The sequence below is a fragment of the Brienomyrus brachyistius genome, chromosome 14 (genome assembly GCF_023856365.1).
Source record: "Brienomyrus brachyistius isolate T26 chromosome 14, BBRACH_0.4, whole genome shotgun sequence".
In the NCBI taxonomy this organism is placed as follows: Eukaryota; Metazoa; Chordata; class Actinopteri; order Osteoglossiformes; family Mormyridae; genus Brienomyrus; species Brienomyrus brachyistius.
In genome coordinates, this window is record NC_064546.1 from 12,299,683 (window position 1) to 12,321,231 (window position 21,549).

General features: G+C 40.6%; 1 long non-coding RNA gene across 1 annotated transcript; it reads right to left on the reverse strand.

Annotated features, from left to right (window-relative positions):
* Positions 1–1,583: 1,583 nt before the first annotated feature.
* LOC125707614 (uncharacterized) lies at positions 1,584–16,952 on the reverse strand. Its single transcript, XR_007382308.1, has 4 exons — positions 16,829–16,952; positions 16,593–16,636; positions 2,418–9,038; positions 1,584–1,943 (listed from the first exon to the last, which is right to left on the reverse strand). It is a non-coding gene; the product is annotated as an uncharacterized LOC125707614 (long non-coding RNA).
* Positions 16,953–21,549: the final 4,597 nt, after the last annotated feature.

Sequence of the window (21,549 nt, forward strand, 5' to 3'; positions counted from 1 at the left end):
CACACGAACAACTTCACGTGTTTGAATCAGCAAGCTGCAGCTTAGCCATACAGTGCCAGGTTTTTCATAGACCTACCAGAGGGAAACTTTGAGAGGCATTTGATGCAGCTGAATGAGGTCAAGGTGGCCAGCTGAGTTATTGAAGGAAGATGGAAGGACGGCAACTTAAGATGGGGTTAGACAACAAAGGCCATCTAAGTGTGAATGGTCTGTACTGCTGATTGTGAGTAGATGAGAGGTGCAGGTGGCTTGAAAACTGAACCTGCCATTAACAACAAGGTGGGTCATCAGTAATAAGGGAGAATTCTTAGCTGTGCGGATATACATGCAGGCCCACATAGTCCCACACACACGCCCAAGGTTCTGGGTCTCCAAGAGAGCATTTCTGTGTAGTGGCTCTGTGTGAGAGCCCATGATGGACAGGCAGCTGACCTTTTGGTACAGCCCTCAATATGTGAGGAGACAGCTCCCAGAACAGCAGCAGAAGCATCACAGGAAACTGCAGATGGGTGATAGAGGTCATGGCCAGAGAGTGTTGGAGGAGGGGTGAGCCGGGCTCAGGGGGGCTGAGAGTTTCTGATCCTGCTGGTATCTGGGACCAGGATGTGTTCATTTTCACAAGGTAGTGCAGCGAAGCTGTGTATTTAGTTTGCTGTTTTTCAGTTTAGTTAGTCTTTCCCCCCAGGAAGTAGGTTAGCTGTGAAGCAGAAGGAAGGATCGGGATGAAGCTGGACCATCAGTGTTTTTTTGAAGTAAGAATGACAGAAATAAGATATTTTTGTCCCGTCGCTGCTATGTGTTCTCGTTAAGATGTAACATTTTGGATTAAAAATAGTATTGCCAAATTGCACAGTGTTTTTCTTCCTTGAATGTATTGCAATGCCATGATATAGTCCAGCCATTAATGATTTGTGAAAGAAAATTATACTTATACTGTGCTGGATTAACAATCAATACATATGCATATATTAACATATGCATATGTATGAATAGACATATGCATATGTCTGGGTTAACAATTTTAATACATTTAGCGCCATCCTTTTGTTTTGTCAAAATCACACACTGTAGCATTTCTCAGTTCTGGCTACAAATCAATACAAATAATGGATACTTTTGTCTGTCCGTCCATAAGTGCGAATACACTGGAAGGTCGCAGTGAACCTTTGCCCTGCCCCAGGACACTTAAGCCTGGGGTATCTTGCATGGGAAGTCAGCATGCACACAGAATTTATAGGCACCAATCTCTGAAGAATAACCATGAGAACACATGAGGTGTGGCTGTAGATAACATCTCATTATCCTTTTAAAAAGCATAATCTGAAAATCATTAAAAAATATATAAAACATACACACACACACGCAAAACTAATTTAGCACATCGGAAATGAATCTCCTTATTTTTCTAATTTGAAAACATACAATCATGCAACAAATGTATAACTTTTTTAGTTTAAAAAGTATTTCACAAAGTTTAAATTGTACTGATTTTTGGTAGCAGAGCAGAAACCTAAATACATTCAAGAAATGAACTGTAGTCCACAGCTTCAAAACTCATCCTTTTTATTATTCCAGAAGACATGATAAAGATCATTGTTGTGAAGATGAAATATACAATGCAGCAGACTCCTGCTATGAATTTTAAGATGTTTGTAGTCCAATCCGGACTCTATTGAGAACCTACACAGACGTATCCCGAACCCATATACTGTACACAACTTTCCTTCCACATTTTGTTTATCTTAGACACCTTAAATATCTAACACTGTAAAACTAAGGAAATGTTCCCTGGAGAGTTATGAAAATCTTAATTTTAAAACATGGAAAGCTAAACTTTCAGCTTGCATTTACAGTATGTAGTATAAGTGATTCAGCAGATATTGGGAGCATCTTTCATCTGTTTCATGTTCTTTCTCCTGTGCTCGGCACACCAGCATCTTCCACTGAGGGACAAATGGGGGAGGTTGGGAATTTTTACAGGTGGAACTTAATGTAGTTGGAAAAAAAAAACATTTTGACGCCACTAATAGTGATATTGTTGTGTAGCACTTGTGAGTAATTATCTGTGTGTAAAAAACTGCAAAATAAGCATCTGCATCAAAATGCAAAGTCATATTGTATTTATTATTCATACAGTTTGCTTTCCTTGCTGTATCTGACATTCATACGGAGTTCCTTGGAGTTCAATATTTCCAAAATTACTTAGCTTTATGTCCCATGGAAAATTTCCAGAAATTTTCTGCCCCTTTGCGACCCTACTTCCCATGGAAAGTTTCTGGAAAGTTTCAAAAAATTTACCAGAGGTTTTCGACCCCTGTGTAACCCCACTTCCCATGGAAAGTTTCTAGAAATGCACAAGAAATGTTCTCCCTCTTTGCAAACCTAGTGACACTACAGCATCCTACGTCATGGACTACCTAATGATCAGATGACAGTTTGTGATGCGTCGGGATGACAAAGCCAATGATCCATCCATCCATCTAGGGTCCTGCAGTCCATTGCTGCTCCAGCTGAATGCCAGTCTCTCACGCTTTCCTCCAGCACCTAGTATAGCGGCCCCCTGCCAATTCCAATGTTGTAGCCCAGCAGAAAAGCACTGCTGACCGAGGAATGCTCATAATAACAATTATTTGGAGAGCACTAAGTACATCAGCTGACTTTACATTCCTAGGAGATCCGGGAAGAAGAAATGGGCAGATCAGGTAGATCAATGACAAGTGGAAAACTACAGACCATTGCCACACCAAGCAAAGCATTATGGCCTTCTTAATAAATTCCCATAAAGGCAAAAATGCATTTAGTTTGTTGAATGTGTCTGATTACTGGTTACTCCTGCTACAGGCTCACCATGGGTTCCACTGTCTTGCTAAGCCAGTGGAGGAAAGGAACTGCACCCTCAGCCTTGCAATCACATTTAAGTAAGAAGCGCTGGAATTGAATAATTGGAAGAGCAAACCTTTCTCACCCTTGAGACATGTAGCTCTGGTAGTGAAAGCATAGATATTTGTTTTTTATAGCTAAGCTCGTGCTTTCTGATGTCCATATTTTGATTTTGCATGGCTGCATGGTCAGAGTCTCCTTCAGTTTCTGTTTTGCTTTTCTGTTCCTTCATGTCCCATCCCTCTGTTCCAGCTGCTGTGTTTGCTAACAGGATATTTCTTTGGTTTTGAACCTATTAGCCTGTGTGCCACCTGCACCTCAGCCTGGATCAAAACAAGGCTCTGTTTCTTTACTCTTCCCGTTTCTGTCTATCTGAAATCAAAAGCAAATCTAAATCAAAAGCCATGACTCCCGAGAGCTGCCCCAAGTCCCACCACTTACATGTTTCCTGTGATGCCCTTTCAAATTCTCAGAAATCATCAGGCAGAAAATCTAGCTGTTGGATATGACAGTTTTGCTCTTTCTCTGTAATCTTGGTGAGACAGGCTGAGGAGTGCAGCCAATCTGCCTGAGCCAGGCATTCAACCGGTAGGACATGTAGAAAAATTAGCTAGGGCAGAGTTGCAATGTAGGTAAAATGGACTAGGGCCAGCACCAGTATGTCCAAAAGAGCATAGGTACATTTTGATACTGGGGAATGCTGGGAGTACAGGTTAAGTCTTGGATAGTTTTTAAAATCTTTTATGGTTAATGAAGTTCTATCTTGTACTGTATGATCTTCTCGATGAATCCCCCCTTCAACCTCTATCTTTTTTTGTGTGGCAAAGTGCTGCCCTGGACAGCTACCAATGTTTCCGGGTAAAACGAACAAAGTTTAACAGTCAGACATGTTTGTAAGCCCTAAAATCACACATATATGTCCCTGTTTGTTGTGAGTGACTGCATGTAGACGTAAGATGAGATTAGTCGAGAACTTGTCAGATCGAAGGTAGCCTGGGCTAAATATAAGTGAACTAAGATAAAGTCCATTTAAATTAGGGGACCCTGAACTGCGCGGAGAACATGGGCCTATGTCTTGCTTAGGATGAATTGTTTTTTTGATTTAAGGTACCTTAATTTACATGGACTTTATCTTCATCCACTTACATTTAGCCCAGACTACCTTCAGTCTGACAAGTTATCTGTCTAAGTAAGAAATCCTGCTTTATGATAGAGCCCCCCGGTTGTATTTTCTGGGTTCTGATTGACAGAGTTATAGACCAGGAAAGAGGTGACACCCTTCCACCTACTTCTACATAAATGACGCCATGTTTGTAGCCCCCAAGCAGCGTCACACAAAATGTCAACATGGGCCAGCTGCAAAAACTCTCTGACACGCTTGAAACGCTTATATAGCTCGCAAATGGAATATCATAGAAGGGAATTATCCATAGAACTTAAATCATAAGTTAAATGTTACACATTGTGTGTTATCACGGCTCAGAGGACAGAATGTGCCGTTATTTGTGACAGGATGCAATAGTTACATGTGAGTAGTTGGCATGTTGCATTGCAGTGTTGTCTGCTGTCATGTTCATGTCTTTGCTATGTACCCAAACCTTCTGCAGAAAAGCAATCTCACTCCAAGGACCCAATAAAGTATACCTACTAACTAAGCCACCTATCTACTTGCCAAACAATGTAATAGATCCCATTTACACCTTACAGGTAGGATATGGATGAGACTAAAACTCATCATCATCAGTGATGAAACATCAGTGTCCATGTTCCAGCCTTGCTTGGACCTTCTGAGAAGCACTTAACACTGTAGAAAAAGTGGGGATTCTGCCCAAACTGCGGTATATTCAGCTTATATATGCAGAGCCAACATGCAGACGGGTGCTGAGTGTATCGCATTTCACCTTTTCAGAGAAGCTTATTATTGATGGTACTGTACAGTGGTGCAGTGGTTAACACTGTTGCCTCACACCTCTGGGACCTGCGTTGAAGGCTCCGCTGTGGCTCCATGGATGTGGGGTTTGCATGTCCTCCTGACGTCGTGGGGTTTCCTCCAGGTGCTCCGGCTTTCCCCCACAGTCCAAAAACATGCTGAGACTAACTGCAGTTATCAAATTGCCCATAGGTGTGCCTGTGTGCGTGTGCCCTGCGATTGGTTTGTCCCCCATCCTGAGTTGTTCCCTGCCTTGCTAGTCTCCGGGATAGGCTCCAGACCCCACATGACCCTGAATAGAACAAGTGGTTGGATTATTATAATTCTTATTAATATTTGTTTTTTTTTTTTGTTTGCTTGTTTTTTAGAGTTACATCGCCTGTACATATGATTTGTTGTTCAGCCTACAATTAATGAGAAAATCCATCCATCAATCCATTCCAAAGTTATGAGAAAGATATATGATTGATTATGGGTTATAACCAATTTCTGTGACATTATATTTCAGTAAACTTTAGGTGTCACATAGATAAATGGTGAGATGCAGGTGGGTGGACAGTTAGGTTTTCATTAAAATAATAATTAGAAGGAACACTGAGTGACCTCTGCCTGCCTTTGGGGTACAGAGTGATGGGGGTGGGAGATTTTTGAGGGCTAAGCAGCTGCATCCAGACTATTTTCTAATCTCTTTGGGTAGACAGTTTAAATTCTGGTTTTTGATATGAGGAATAAATATTACAACAAACACACACCTACCACTTTTTATTGATCTTTTAAAAAGTAAAATAAAAATGTATTACTAGCACATAACTAATTTAAATATTTTATTGCCTATGAAAAAATCCATCGTGAAAAAAATAAGTTTTAGAATCGTGTGCATTGTCTGCTTATGGAATGTTTTATTAACCCTGGGCAGCGATACAACAGAGTATACTTGAGGTGGTAGGCATGCTGTTTTAATCTGTATGGCTGGATGGTTTTGATGTGAGGAGCGATGATTGTGTGCTCAACCATTAAAGGAAAACTTCCTGTAGCAGGATAGAGGAAGGCCACGAACAAGAGGGGAGGACAGATTTCCTGGGGATGAGGGGAGCTAAATCGATTTCTCTGCGTCTGCATGTGATGGAAAAAAAAAATAATAAGTAGAAGTTGCTGAGGTTCAATTTTTCTGTGATCAGGACAACTACAGCAACAGCGAGACAAACGTGCTGGCAAGGAGAGAAAGAGTCAACGAGTGAACAGCCTGACATTGTCGGCAGCATTGGACATTATCTCTTTTTTGTAGTTCAGTCCTGGGAAGCCAGTATGCCTGTCTGAATTCAGCATTTAAGTCCACATGCTCACCTTTGTCTGCTTCCTGAAATACTGGGGGTAATTAACAATGGAAGTAATACCTGTCATGTCTCCTGCCTGTAATGTCTGACTATATTCACACCTGCCATTTTCAGGTGTGCAGATCTAGTGACACTGCCAATTTCGAACCTGTTATTTTCATAAATTAGAATTCATTCTTATGTGATCCATTTGCACTGATAATTAGCAGTATAAAAAGAAATTGCTGCACATTTGTCATTAACAGTACACTGCACAATAAAGTATAGTGCTTTAAAATTAGCATTGTGAAAGATTTTCAAAGTCTTTTGAAGAAAAGTTTTCATGCAGTTTGTTGAAGCACTGTGATATAATCTTTTTTTTCACCTTTGTTTTTACATATAACCATAACCACCAAAACATACACAATGATGGATATGCGTAATTTCATATTTCAAAGACACATGTACTGTACTGGGTGGATTGTTGTTACTGCAAGTGTGTGTGTGTGTGTGTGTGTTTGTGTGTGTGTTTATCTCTGTATGTGTGTGCAATTATGCATTCCCTATACTTGATAGTAGTTCAGTGTATCATGGCATAACATTGATTATTAGTTTTATGTCTTTAGAACCACTTAATAGTGAACCCAGTATTTTATTGCTTTTGTCAGAATGTGTGAATGTTCAGTTTAAAGACACAATATATCCATCCATCCATCCATCCATTTTCTGTCGCTTATCTGGGGTTGGTTTGCAGGACCAGCAGGGATGCCCAGACCTTCCTCTCACTAGCCACCTCCTACCGGCCCAACCAGGAGAATACCAAGGTGTTCCCAGGCCAGTCGAGAGATATAATCTCTCCAGCATGTGTTGGTTCTGCCCTGGGGCCTCCTTACGATGCCTGAAACTCCTCTGCAGGGAAGCATCCAGGAGGCAGCCTAGATAGGTACCCAAACCACCTCAACAAACTCCTTTCGATGCAGAGGAGCAACGGCTCTACTTTGAGCCCCTCCCGAATGTCTGAGCTCCTCAGCCTATCTCTAAAGCTAAGCCCAGACACCTTGCAGAGGAAACTCATTTCTGCTCCTTGTATCATTCTTTTGGTCACTACCCAGAGCTCATGATCATAAATGATGGTTGGAATGAAGATTGACCGGTTAATTGAAAGCTTTGCTTTCTGGTTCGACTCCCTCTTTATCATGAAAGAATGGTACGGAATCCACATTACTGCACCGAATCATCTGCCAATCTCCTGCTCCCTTCTTCTCTCACTCATGTGCTAAAAAATGCCAAGTTTCAGGGAGATACTTAAATGCCTCTGCCTGACACAACTCATCTCTCAACCAGGAGAGGGCAATCCACCCTTTTTGTGAAGAACCATGACCTGAGACTTGGAATCGCTGGTCCTTCCCTGCCCCCCTGACACCCAGCTGCAAGCCACCCCACTGCACTGTGCAGGTCACATGTACTGGCACTGAACCAGGGGGCTATAAGGACTGTAGATCCTCCTCTGACACAATATATAGGACCACATTTTTTAATTAGTCATTTATCATGCATTGCTCTTACTAAAAGATGAATAAAAAAACAAATGATAACAAATCACACTAGGCACATACATATCCTGGCTAATTATTCATGCTTTGTGCCCGAATTCAGAATAGTGTGTGATCACTTCAGGCTTGACTGTGAAGATGTTGGGACAAAATGTACTTTTCGCTCAGTGCCTTGCCATGCCCAAAGGCTGCTGCTCAAGCAAAAACCGAGAGCCCCTCTTGATGTCTGGGGAGTTGTTTGATGTTATGTTGATGCAGGATACATGATGTAATTGCATTTTGGCTTAACACTAAACACTGTCATTGCCAGGTAAATCATGACCGAATTGCCTGAAAAAAGTGATTTTTGCTCAGAGAAAATGCTGTCAAATGTTTGATGATAAAGAAGCTGGGCATGATGTGTCATTAAAAATAACCAGTGATAGTTTTTTGGGGTTTCTAAAAGAACACTTTCTGCTTTTTGTTACACTTCTTATGTTCTTGATCACTGTCATTTGGCAAAGCATATGTATTACCCTGTCCTACTTTCATGGTCTCTGTAAAATTTTAAGGAACGGAGGAGGCCATGAAACTTGGCATTTTTTAGCATATGGGATAAAATGATGAATGAGTAAATATAGAATATACTACACAGTACATAAAAATGTACAAATTCTCTGCATAAGTAAAAGATGGCATTGATCTCTGTGTATCTGGGATGCCGTTTCTTAAAAATAGATGCACTATTATAAATTGGATTTACAGAATCAATTATGAAATGAAGCATATTTCATTACATACCTGTATTGTTCCAGACAAATTTAAGATCAAAACCATATAATTTATTTCAGTCAGAAATACTTTTTTAGTTGACCCTTCTGTCACGCCCACAGGGGCGGAGCCCACCAGGCGCGTCGCAGTGATCCTCATTGACTAGCAGTCAAAAGACACAGACAGACCGGAGGACGCTGCGAAGTATTGTGCCGATGTCTTTGAGCCTTGCTGAGCGTTTTCTTGTCTCTCGTCTCCCTGGTTTCCCGTACCTGTTCCGTCCGCCCTGTGTGTTCACCTTGCCTTCTCCTCGTCCTCTTCCCAGACCCGTTCCCGAACCTGACCCGTCTCCCCCGCTGAGTCCGGCCCGTCCTGTTACCGCTTCCCCGTGTGCTCCTGTCCCGTGTCTCCGTGTTGGACGGATTCCTTGGCTTCTGACCCCTGCTTTCGGACCACGACCATTCTCTCAGCCCATTCCCTTTGGAGCTAGCGCTTCAGTGCTTTCATTAAATCTCGCTGCAGCTGGCATTTCTGTATCCCTGTCCCTCTTCCTCGGCCGGTGTCACACCTTCTTCATAGTGAAACATTTTCCTCATCAAATACTACATTTGTCTGAGAGGCAGAGATTGGGCTTTCAGTTAGTACTTATAAAGAAAAGCAACATATTTAGACTACATTTACAGTAAACTATTCATTTAAGATATAATTTATCAAACCATATATAAGATCATATTTAATCCATTTCTTTTCTAGCTGTAAAATAATGCCATTGTGTAAACATGTACAAGTTTAAACTTCAGTTTCATCATCGTGTGACAATAAAATGATAAATATATGCAGCAACAGACCAACATGAATTTTATTCCATGGGTTTTGTATTGAAGATTCAAACATCATATTAAGCCCAAAACACATGATGCTCAGCCATCTGCAGCTGTCAGGGCATTGGTGAGAGCCATTGACTGCCCGTCATGCCAGTGGGTGTGGCACGGTCAGACACGGCTGGTCTTCCTTGGCACTATTTTGGCGGACTGAGCATGCCCAGTCGTGCCGGAGCTAGTCAGCAAACTGAGGTCTTTCACTGGGCTGAGTCTCAACTTCTAGTCACGCGGTGTGCTCCAGCACAAATCTTTGCAATCGACAGGAGCTGAGTGTTCATCTTGGTCGGCGCTAGCCCATTTGCTGTCGGCTTGGTGTGTACCCAGCTTTAAACATACTCCTGAACGTAGTCACAAAATTATCTCTGGCTTGCAAATATGTGTGGCCCAATGGGTAACACTATTGCCTCATACCCCAGGCTTGAATGCCCCCTATGAAATATGTGTGGAGTTTGCATAGTCTCTCAGTATTGCATGGGGTTTGCTGCAGTGGACCTGTAGACAGGGTAACTGGGCTCACTGAATTACAGATGGACTGTGATTGTGTGTGTGCTTTGCAACGGACTGGCATCTCATAGAGGCTGTACCCCAGTCTGGTGTCCTATGTTGGCTATAATAGCCTGCACGGGCTCCCAGTAACCCTGACCAGGATAAGTGGAAGTGCAAGGAGATACAACTCTAAGATCCACTGCCACTATTAATCCACTTCATTGCTCATAGAAATGAATGCAACCGGTCATGGATATTTTATCTCTTAAGTGGCATCTTATAAATTGTGTGTGCGTATCTATATCTACGTAATAGGGTAATGCAGTCCAATTTATACCTAACCTCATTCATTAAAATCCCGTTGTGAACATTAATGTTGGCGGATAACTTCACACCGACTACCAAGTGGCTTTGCGGAAAATCTGCTGCTCTCTGATAGAGGCGAGAAGGCACGCTTTTATTAAATAAGTCGCCTGTTCGAGATGCTTGTGTGCGACAATTCCCCGGCAGTTCCCTGACTGACTGTTTGTGTGCTGAGCATTAGATCCTCAGTACAGCTGGACCCGTACCTCTGCTCTCTCATCACTAAATATAGCACGCAACAATAGTGCTGGAGGAGCACTCCAGGGCCTGTGTGACTCCTAAACAGGGGAAAAGAAAGAATCTGAAATGTACTGACAGAATCGGGCTTTCCTTCTATTGATCTACCAGACTAGAAGGTCGTTTTTAGATATCCAACGCGAACCGTCGTTCTTAAATCTGCCCTCCCTCCTCCCCACCAAATTGTTGGGATCTTGAAAGGGAAGCTCATTTACTCAGTCTGCTTTCAAGAGATGGCAGCTCTGCACATGTAGCATTAGGGAAATGCTAGCTATTCTCCCACACCTAATTTTCAGCAGCACAGATGCGCTGGCTCACACTTCCATACAAGTGAAGGGTGAGAACAGCGTAGAGTCCACAGACAAACGCAGTTCAGGGGGTGTAAGCCCGCTGGACCCACTGCTGACGGGGCTTCTAAAAACAGTTTTTCATACTGTGGTACAAACACGTTGTTTTATTTTTTAATAAACCGATGTGCTGGGATTGCCGCATTTTCACTGGTGTCCTTGGCTGTGTCCTGCTAAATCTGTTTGCCAAGGAGGGTTAAATGTGACTCGCCAAAGCTGCTTTTCAATCTTCTCTTTGTATGCGCTAGTGTCACGAAGAGGCGCTGATCGCCAACCAGAGCCGCCCAGAGCGCTTTTGAAGTTTGAGCTAAAAATGACTCTGTCTAATTCCAGAATCAAAAAACTAACATTTGCATACAGTAAACAGAAAAAAGCTAAAGTACATAAAAGATAAATGTAAGGATTTTTTTCAGATATAATTAGAAGATGTGTATAAATATGAATTTTAATAAAACATTTCAAAGGATGACAGTTTAAACAGACTATAAACTGGGAAAAAAGTAATGCAAAGCAGAGCGCAAAAATGAAGTGTTAATTATACAACGCAGAGGTTATGTTGCTATGAGAAAAGTTGCTTATTACTTATTGCTCCTTGAACGGGAAATATCAAGTCATCAATTACCTTTGTCTATTTAAGTATAGGGGAAAAAAATGGGTAGAAAATAGCACAGAGCAATAATTGCTTGGCTGAAATGAATAGAATTCATGCAGTCAATCAGCCTGCTGAGGTTTAAAAGAGGGTCAGAGTTCAAGCCCACCTAAATTAATGCTATAATAATTTAATATGATAGAATTCATACATAGGATATATCTCATATTGTTTTTCCATCCATATTGAGGATTGGAATTTTTAAGAAAATTTAGTTACTTCAAATGTGAATTGCACTTTAATAACAGTATATGTGAAATGGAGCTTTATCCATTTTTATCCCCATACCAATTCAAACGCTGACTTTTATGTTTAAATTTCTTGAACGCTGCTTATCTTAAAATTTATTTTAGTGCTTTTCCAGTAAAGTTTATTTCAGGTTAAATATTCTGCATTATATCTTGTCTTTTATCTTAATAAAGTGAGAGGATGGAAATCTACCAATGGAAGTGGTGGGTCATGAATATTTTGGCTCTCAAGATGCTATGCATGAAAAGCTTTTATATAAAGCGTCTTTCTATGAACGTGACGAAGAATTAAGGACACACTTACCCTGAAATGACAAATAAAAGAAAATGCTATTCATACAAAACAACGTGACATTTACAAGCAAATGCTTTTATGCAAGAACATTAAACCATTTGCACATTAAGAGCTCTCAGCAATTTAAGTCTTTTAATGGCTCTCCCATGCACTGTAGTGGTCTTACTGAATTGTACTTAATTCCCTTTTCTTCTTTGTACTTTAGGACATACCCAGTACCAGGTGTTGTATGGCTCAGTGGGATTTGCCTCTGTATCTGTGACTGGAAGGTTACTGGTTTGAGCTGAAACCATAACAGAATAGTCGCATCTCTTTTGGGCCCTTGAACAAGGACCTTAATACTCCAGGGATGCTGAATAAGTGGCATGACCATGTGCTTGGACCCTAATATTTATATATACTTTTAAAAATAATTGTGTCATTTTTATTGCATAAAATTTATGAAATAGTCATTGACATCCACAAGAACCTACATTCCCTAATGCTCCCCATTCACATCTTGCGTGGGTTTAACTGCTCAGGCGACTGAAAAACATGCAGGGTGAATACGCCCATTACACAATCTGCCCATGAATATCCAAGCTCTACATTAAGCATTTAACAGAGCTCGTGTTATTTATCTAAATAGATTGTAGCATCAAAATATCAATTAATGGACAATTTAATAGACAAAAGCCAATTTTACAGTTTAGGGAGTATAGGATGCATATGGGAACTGGTGCTTAATAGGGTCAAAATTGGTTAAGGTAATGGCTATAAAATCCTTTACTGCGGTAATGACAGAGGATAACCTATTACCATTGTAATTTGTCTAGGAAGAATAATTTTGAAGCATCATTAGTGAAGTTCTTGCTTCTCTGGTATAGTGATGTCTTGGGGGGGCCAGAGTTGTAGTTGGGGTGCTACATCCAGTGCAGCCACACCGGGCTCCCAATTTAGGGGGGTGGGGGGAGGGGGGCGTGCAAAGGGATAATTGCCTAGATGATGATAGGATAAATAATAATAAGTTATTAAATAATTTGTAATTATTTTTTTCGCTGACTACATGCAACTATATTTAATATGAATATATTACTTTGGTTAAATAATAGGGCTGTGTTGGTTCACGTATTCGTCGTGTGCAGTTCAGTTCGTCATTTTCGGTTCGGTACACACAAGGAAACAAATGCATACGTTTATTGACACGGGTGGAACCTAAATTCACAAGTAGATGTTCCAGATGGGAAACATCATGCAAATTGTGGCTGTGAGCTGGTTAGAGCTAATGCTGGTTTGCTGCCAGTTATAATTGGAGGTTTGGGAACGTTTTGGTTTCCCAATAAATTACAGCACCGCTATAGAAAGTGAATAGTTGATAAGAATAAGACTGTGTGCCAGATCTGTTATATCGAACTCGGATATGTGGCTGAAAACATAAGCAAGAATGTTAACTCATTTGAGACGTCATCCAAATGTATGTAAGACCAGAGCAAGTCAGAAGCAGCCTCTGCAGGCTGAAAGTACTTTTACCTGGATTTTACCTATAGGCTATAGAGGTGTTTATTGCAACAGATATTGCAACAGTATAGTTTTGCTTTTAAATTTATTTTAGATAATTGTTTTTACGTTGTTTAAATAAGTGTCTCTTAGATTTTGTTATTCAGACGTGTCAACAGAGTCATTGCCTTAGGATTGCAGCTATTCCTAACTGCGTTTGCAGTTTTAATAATAAAATGAACTCCAGAACCATGAGTTGTATGTGACGTTACACCCCTGCTAAAAATACACTGGAAATACACTAAATCTAAATCCTATCTTGGACATAACTATGTAACTATGGAAACCATGACTATAGTTTTATCATGCTACAGTTAATCCCTAGTATAATCTTGGTCATAAACCATGGTTTTTGTTTTACCATGGTCTTTACAAACCATGCTTTTTACAAACCATGGCTTTCTTATTTAAATCTCTAGCTCCATTAATCTGGTTTCACAAACTGTAGTGCAGTAATGCAGACATCAAACAATTAATAGGCTATTTGTAATGTGACAGCAAATGTAATTACTGGTAAAAAGCCTACTTCATGCTTCCATCTAGCTACCAAAAGCCATAAAAACAGGAGAATTGTTCTATCTGTGTATATTTTTATTAAATCACATGCAAGGCATTCAGGTCTCATTCTCAGTTGTCTGGGATGGAATCACTGGGTCCATCTCTGTGTGTATAAGAGAGAGGAACAGAAAGAGAGACAGATATTCAAGATTAAAGGATTTTCATAAGGGTTGTTATAACCTGTTACAGTAGCTAATTGCTGTTCACATTGAACTTTCTAGAATGGAGCCACCACAATATTGCAAATCCTCTGTTTTATCTCAAAGTGTTGCCAACAAAGCCACAGAAAACCAAATGATTTGTCAACTGGACTTCTGAAGGAACCAGACATATCCAATGCTGAAACCAAACCAATTGGATCTGGGGGAGGATTATAAACTTTCAGCAACACTCCATAAACTGTCCAATTGTGCAATGCATGCACTATTCATGCTACCCCTCCATAATCTTCAACCAAGACACTTTGACACAGTATCTACACTCACAGGCACCTGGACCTACCTGATAGCTAACTCCCTGCTTCCAGCTTCTCTGAAGGCCTCAAGATCAGTAAACTTATATGAAGAAGTGCCTAATATTTAAGAGATCTTCCCAGCAGTACTGAATGTTTTTTATGCCTAAATGCCTATATACCTTTAACCACAGTACTTTGCTTCTTTCCCTGAGCAACCCTAACCTGAGGACAGTGGTAGAAAAGTCGCCTCAAAAAGCCATTTGAGAAGATCCGTCAAATGTGGCCAGATGTTGGGGTGCATGTCTCCATGACAACCAGCATCATGGGAACTGAGGTTGTCAAATATCCTGGTTAATACTCGCCTTCCTCACCAGTGGGATACATGTAGACTAAGAGCCCTGGACCGCTTTTAGCTCATACAAAAACAGTCCTCTCACTTCAGATGTTTGCCTGTAGACCTCCAGCAGCCTACATATGCAGTATTAGTAGGATTGGCAGTGACACAATGACTTAATGGAACGTCCTGCTGATGAAGCCTCTACAGTCGTCCTGTCTTGTTCTTGCCCTAGTGCCATTAGCTCTCAGTGTGTTACTAGGAAGGTCAGACTTGGATCCCACCTTGACAAACTCCAAGGGACCCAGGGGAAATAAACACATCAAGCAATCTTTTACACAGCAATAAGAACATCATGTCAGAGTAGGTAACCCTCCTCAACCATCACATATGTACATATGCAGTACAACAGCACTCTAAAGAAAAAACAATTCGGCATTCCACTACTTTTATTCTAAGTGAATAATTCAATAAGGTGCTGAATAAACGAACATTCACAGCTGACCGTACCAGGGAGACAAAAAATCAAAAATATATAAGGTGCCGTGGCAAAGTGAACTTGTTGCAATGTTGTAGTGCTCCTTGGGGATTGAAGTCAGTCGAACCCAAGGGGGTGGGCAATTAGTGACTAAGGGTAGGTGAAAGAGACACGCCCCACATACCCATGTCTGTGGCGTTTTAAATAACGTCATTTTTGGTTCTTATAACCAAACTACTGAAGTTACGCACATTTGCTGCCTTATAAACTAAAAATCTTTTACATAGTAACTTTTAACTCAGTCATGTTCCCCTCATTATTTGCAATGGGGTACAACAATAACAAACATTACAATTGGCAATAAATTCCAAAGCAGAAAAAAATAGATGTAAATATATATATATATACAGTATAATGTTCCCAGCACTATTCATGCAGTACGAGGTCACAGCATGCGTAAGGTCTGTCCCGGGAAGGACAGCACACCATGGTTGAAATGAAAGCCCAAACTGATACAAAAGCAGTCTTTGTATTGATATCTTTGTGGGGACCATCCTTTCATTTCTATGGGAAAAACCCTTGTCCCAACGATGAAAACTTAACCCCTACCCTACCCAAACTTAACCAGAAGCAATCAAAATACAAGACTTTTGGTATATTTAGTGTTTTTGGTCACAGTTACAGATTTCTCTAAAACTGCGTTTCCTCTTAATGAGACCAAAATACTGCCCCCTACAATGTTGAGATTTCATCACATTGTGAGGACATTTGGTCCCCACAAAGTAACATAATCATGACCCCCCCCCCCCCCAACACGCACACAAACCAAACTTTCATCTTTAAAAAAATAGAGGCTACAACTCAAGCCACTGATTCACCATCCAGCCCTCACATCAACACTGATGAAGGATTTTCTATAACTCTCTTTAAGTCACATGCAATACTGTGCTAAACAGTTATGTGACAGTTATTCAAACACAAAACTCAGTGATCTCCAACTCAGTGATCTTTTTTATTTTTACTAATATGTCCTAAATTGTGTCTGCTCCTCACACTTACCGTCAGAAGGGACACATACTGAGAATTTCTTCCAGTAAAAAAAGGAATGTTTACTGTTTTCCTTCTATTTTAGAAAACCAGTCACACAATTTACACAAGTACTCGTCCACAATTTACAGTCCATAATCACAAATATTACAATGGAATGCAGTACATGAGCTAATTACTGTAAGTACATCACAGGTGAGCAGTGTCACGGTTGTTTGCCTATATAATTAAATAATAAGATACTTCATATTACCTGAGCACCACGCTGCTTCAGCGATCAGCACTGTAGCCTTGCACCTTCAAGAGGGGGGAAAAAGTGAAAGTTAAACCTTCTAGAGACAGGGAGGTTCAGTTTATTCATTTGTGTAACTTTAGGGGGGGGAGTTGTAATAAATACCCCCCCCCAAAATTATCATGCTTCCCCGTAAATGGGTTATGACCTCACCCCACCTCATCCACATCCCCCCCCCCCCCTTGTCCCCAGCTCACTTGGCTGTAGAGTTTGTATATCCTCCACTGGTATTTGTACACGTTTCCTCCAGCTTTGTAAAAACATGCAGCTGGTTGTATATGTGCTCTGCCTTGTGCCTGGTACTGCATAGGCGGAATGGAGGGTGAATGGATATGCAGGAGGAATCCTGTGCTTTAAAATGGCTCCAAAAATCAGTGGCAATACACTCCCTGAAAAGTGATACATCATGCAGCTCAGTCCGCTGCTTTTTATAGTTTCTTATGTGGTTCACAAGAGCAGTTCTAGGGGCGGGGCCACAGGGGCATTGGCCCCAGCTGAAATCTGATTGGCCCCCTGATTGCCCCTGTGCTGTCACTCATCTGTCCTTTGTCAGAGAGCGATACTTGGCCCCTCTATGAATATTGTGGCCCCTTTATGGCCCCTTACTCAGAAAAATCCTAGATCCGCCACTGCACGACACTAATTCCCAGGAGTCGTGACCAGTATCCACTGACATATCACATCACTATTCACTATTCAGACCAGAATCAGCAGCATAATGCAAATTTGAAGAATGAGGTGAGTGAACATGTAACATAAATATATAATACTTATATTTTGGGAGGAAAAATACTCTTCAAGCTGGTCTTTATTTCTCTTTCAGATAAAGGATTCATGCACTAGCAACTCTGAATTTGTTTTTAATAAAAAAAAATGTGCAATTTACAAAACTGACATAATTCGAAACATGATAAGAACTATCCTTGTTCTTCAATTTCTCCAATTTCATTTTGGATTAATGTAGATTTGCACCTTCTCAATTGTGTCCCCTGGATCCAGATCCCTGGAAGCATTGCATTGTTTCAGCACCGCAAATCAGTGGCCTCTGCCTGGGAAGGTTAAATAACCATTGACAGGAGCCTGACGGAGGTCTGAGGCGAAAGGCAGGAGACCACGCTAAATCACTCTGTGGAATGAAGTCAGTTCAATCAAAATCGTCTGATAAAAAGATTTATAGAAGCGGTCTGACCTCCATCACTCAGATCTGCATCTGTGGAACTTACTCTGAGCTCTATTAGAACACTGCTTGCATTTAATTTATAGATATTTAATTGACAAACTAAACCCATTTTACTGGGCTAGGAGTTCAATGGTTACATCAAATAAATGATGCACTGAGAATAAGCATAGCCAATGGTACTCTAACTGCACAAAACATATCAGAGGGAAGTAGATGCAGGAAGCACATAGGACATTGTATAAATGTATACTTACATTGTGCAAATTATTACAATACCAGGCATCCAGGGCTGTAAGTAAATTATTGTTGTACTTGTTAGAGTGAGAGGGTGAAATGTTTCACTTTGGTTGCACTTTCAGTACAGTAATTCGAGCTTAAACACTCACACATTTCCATCCTATTTATTTTTTCTCCTCACACTTGTGTAATTGTTTTTATTAATCTGTTTACGATGGGAACCGACAGACAGTCCGTGTGCGGCTCCACGAGGGTGAAATTATCATCAATAGACAGAAACACAACTAGAAAAGAAAAGGACCACATGAGGTCAAGACGAAGGCAGAGTGAACACAAGAAAGAAAAGGGTAAAATCTCACATCTCCTTCGCTGACGTTATGTGACTCCGCAGAACGACCGAAAAACTGCAGCTTTCAGTTTTTGTTTCAACCTATTACAATCTGATAAACCTCTCAGAATTGTCACAACACATCATTTAACAATCCATACATAAACTCAAACTCAATGTGTAATGGTCATCTGCATGTGAGCAAGATTGAGTAATGGACAACTGCAGCCTCATTCTGTCACTAGCAATAAAGAATCTGGGTAGGAAGACCTGCAAGATGTATTATCCATTAAACCATGGGAAACAGCCATGGCACATGTCAGTTGAAGTACCTTCACAAAGAGCAAATTAGATTTAACACATTGTGATCCTGAGTCTAGAGTAGATGGGCATCAAATATACATAAGTTCAAGGCTCAGATGAACAAATCCATTATGCACCAAGATGAGAACAAAAAGCCAAAACACATATGGAGAGACTGAGACACGTTACTGACTGAACAGCATCAAATATAAGCCTGGAGAAAGCATATCAAAGATGGGCAACATTTTCATAGGGTCTTATGAGGTGAACATAATGCATGAAATATGTCATTCCATCAATGGCATTACCAGGTGGAGATCTGGGTATGTTGGGTGAACACCAGTGTTGGTATTGTTCGTAGGGGTGTACTGGGTGGAGCTGCAATACTTTTGGTGGGTAGACGATCCACTTGGAAGGACATTTTTCACTCACAGGGGCAGGATGGGAAGTTAGAGCGATTCCTGGAGCCCCTGACTGACAAGGGCCCTAAAATATTTGGAACATTTATTTGGACTTGTCTGGGTTGGGGGCCCAATATGATAAGCTTTCATGGGGCCGAAAATCATTATAGAATAATCTCTGACCCACCTGTTTTATAAAAACCAGATGTAGAAATGACAAACAATTTTCAGAATCTCCATTATTACTGTTTGCGGGCTTAACAACGTGTCTTTTAAGCACCATGTATATACTGGGATTTTTATGTAAATGTCCCCAGGCTAAGATAGAGTCCAAGGTGCCACATGCTAGTGTCCTGGGATCAGCTGCCAGTGTGACAGCGCTGGTTCTGACAGGTGTAAAGCGACCCTGTGATTCCTCTGGGTGTGTAGTTTCATTTCTGAAAGTCAGAGCATGCAGGTTGCTCCACAGTATCCGCGGTGTGCGGTTCCCTTCCAGCCTAGATACTCCATCAGGAATCTCTTGACAAAGGAAAACTAATGGAACAGATTCTCATTTAATGAGCGTTCTGCAAAATTCGGTTTGCTGTATCTTAATGGTGTCATGGAGCCAACGATCACAACAGCTGATTTCGTATATTGATGAAAATTTGAGGTGAGTTTTGAAGTCTTGAAGTCTAGTACAAAGTAAAAACTAACCAGTACAAATGAGCATTATGTCCTGAGAGTCAAATATTAGATTCTGAGTTCAAAACAGTTCTTTTGTGCTTTCTTTCATTAAAAATGAATGATAGATGGTATTACAATATGCATTTTACAGATACTTTCAATTGGATTTTTCCCTATTTATTTAGAATTAAACCAGCAAGCCACTTGAACTATAATTTCAAATATGTCAGTATTCTTGTCCTCTTTTTTTAAGTTGTTAAAGGGCTGAATATTATAATTATGGCACTTTCAGAGCCTACAGTTGGTTGCATAAAAAATGCACACGGAATGTTTTCTGCCTTTAGGGAAAGAGAAAAATGGTACTTGGAGATGTAAGAACTTTCGGGCAGAAAGCAAATATATCAAAAGCATGTGCTGGGAATAATTCTGAGATTTTATGAGATCAAAGCCACCATGGATCAGTGGACAAACCCTTTCCAAGTCACAAGTGATGTGTTTTCCATACTCCATTACACAAGGATTGAATAATCGGTTTTCCTGCAGTAAAGTTCAGAGCTGAAGTGTCAGTGTCAGGCAACATAGTGCACCATAAAATTATAGCAATTGACTTTGCTTTTGAAGCCAAATTAATTTTGAAGAAATGCAATCCCAAAGCTGAAAACATAAACATATTAGCAAAAATGGTACTGGACCATAAACAGTGTGTATCAGGCATATAGTGTGAGGGAGACCATGCGAAATGTGCACGTACACACACACGCATGCACACACACACACACACGCACGTACACGCACGCACACACACACACACACACACACACACACCAAAGGTTGGATATGAACTCCCAGCCCTGGGGGTACAGTATAAGGCATCGGTGCTACACACTGAGCCAAGCTCAAAATATACAACAATCAATTATTGAATATGAGATACTCAACATTCAGCACAGTCTCATATATTTGCACCATCCTCTGGTCTTCATTAGATGCTTAAATTGCATTCACACATATGACAGTTCTGACCTCTGCTTTGACATACTCACCCCTTGTTCACCTTCCTATTAAAATTTAATGTCTAGTATATTAAGATTTACCCTGGCCTCTCTGGCAGGGTAAAGGCAGAGTTACTATTGTGCACAGATTTATGAATATCGATCCCTGGTTTGCTAGGTACTGACTTTACCTTTAATTACTCACCTCGTGCCTGAGCACGATGCTGAACACTACACCCTACTTTCTTTGTAACAGCTTATTGTCTGGTAGCTTGTAAAAAGCTATTTTGAGTTTATGAAACGTGCACAGAACTGTACATAGAAATTACTTAAGGAGTTTGGCGATTTAGTTTGAAAATCTAGTTTAGCAGAATATGGTGGAATCTGAATATAAATGGAAAGCAAAAAAAGAGAAAAAACTCATAATTTCCTAATTGTCATATTCTTTCTGTGGTGTACTGATTTTGAAAGTGGTTTGATTCACTGTGTTTTAAACAAGTGTACTCCCTGAGTGTTTTGTAACATGAAACGAGAGGAAAAAGCAATTTCATGCACCAGAAAACATGATGTATAAACAAAATGGATTCAAATATCCCCATGCAAGTCAAAATACTTCTGTAAGATTCCCTGCTTAACTTAATTCTTCAGGGTAATAGTGTTTCCTCCCGCATTGCACCCGAGGGCGCTCCCAGCCACTCCCCAGGGTGTTCATATGTTTAATGCAGCTTAATGTAACTTCAAACTGGAAATCAAAACATGAAATTGTATATTAATATTTGCAGAAGCCATTACCTCATGCCTGATGAGTTTT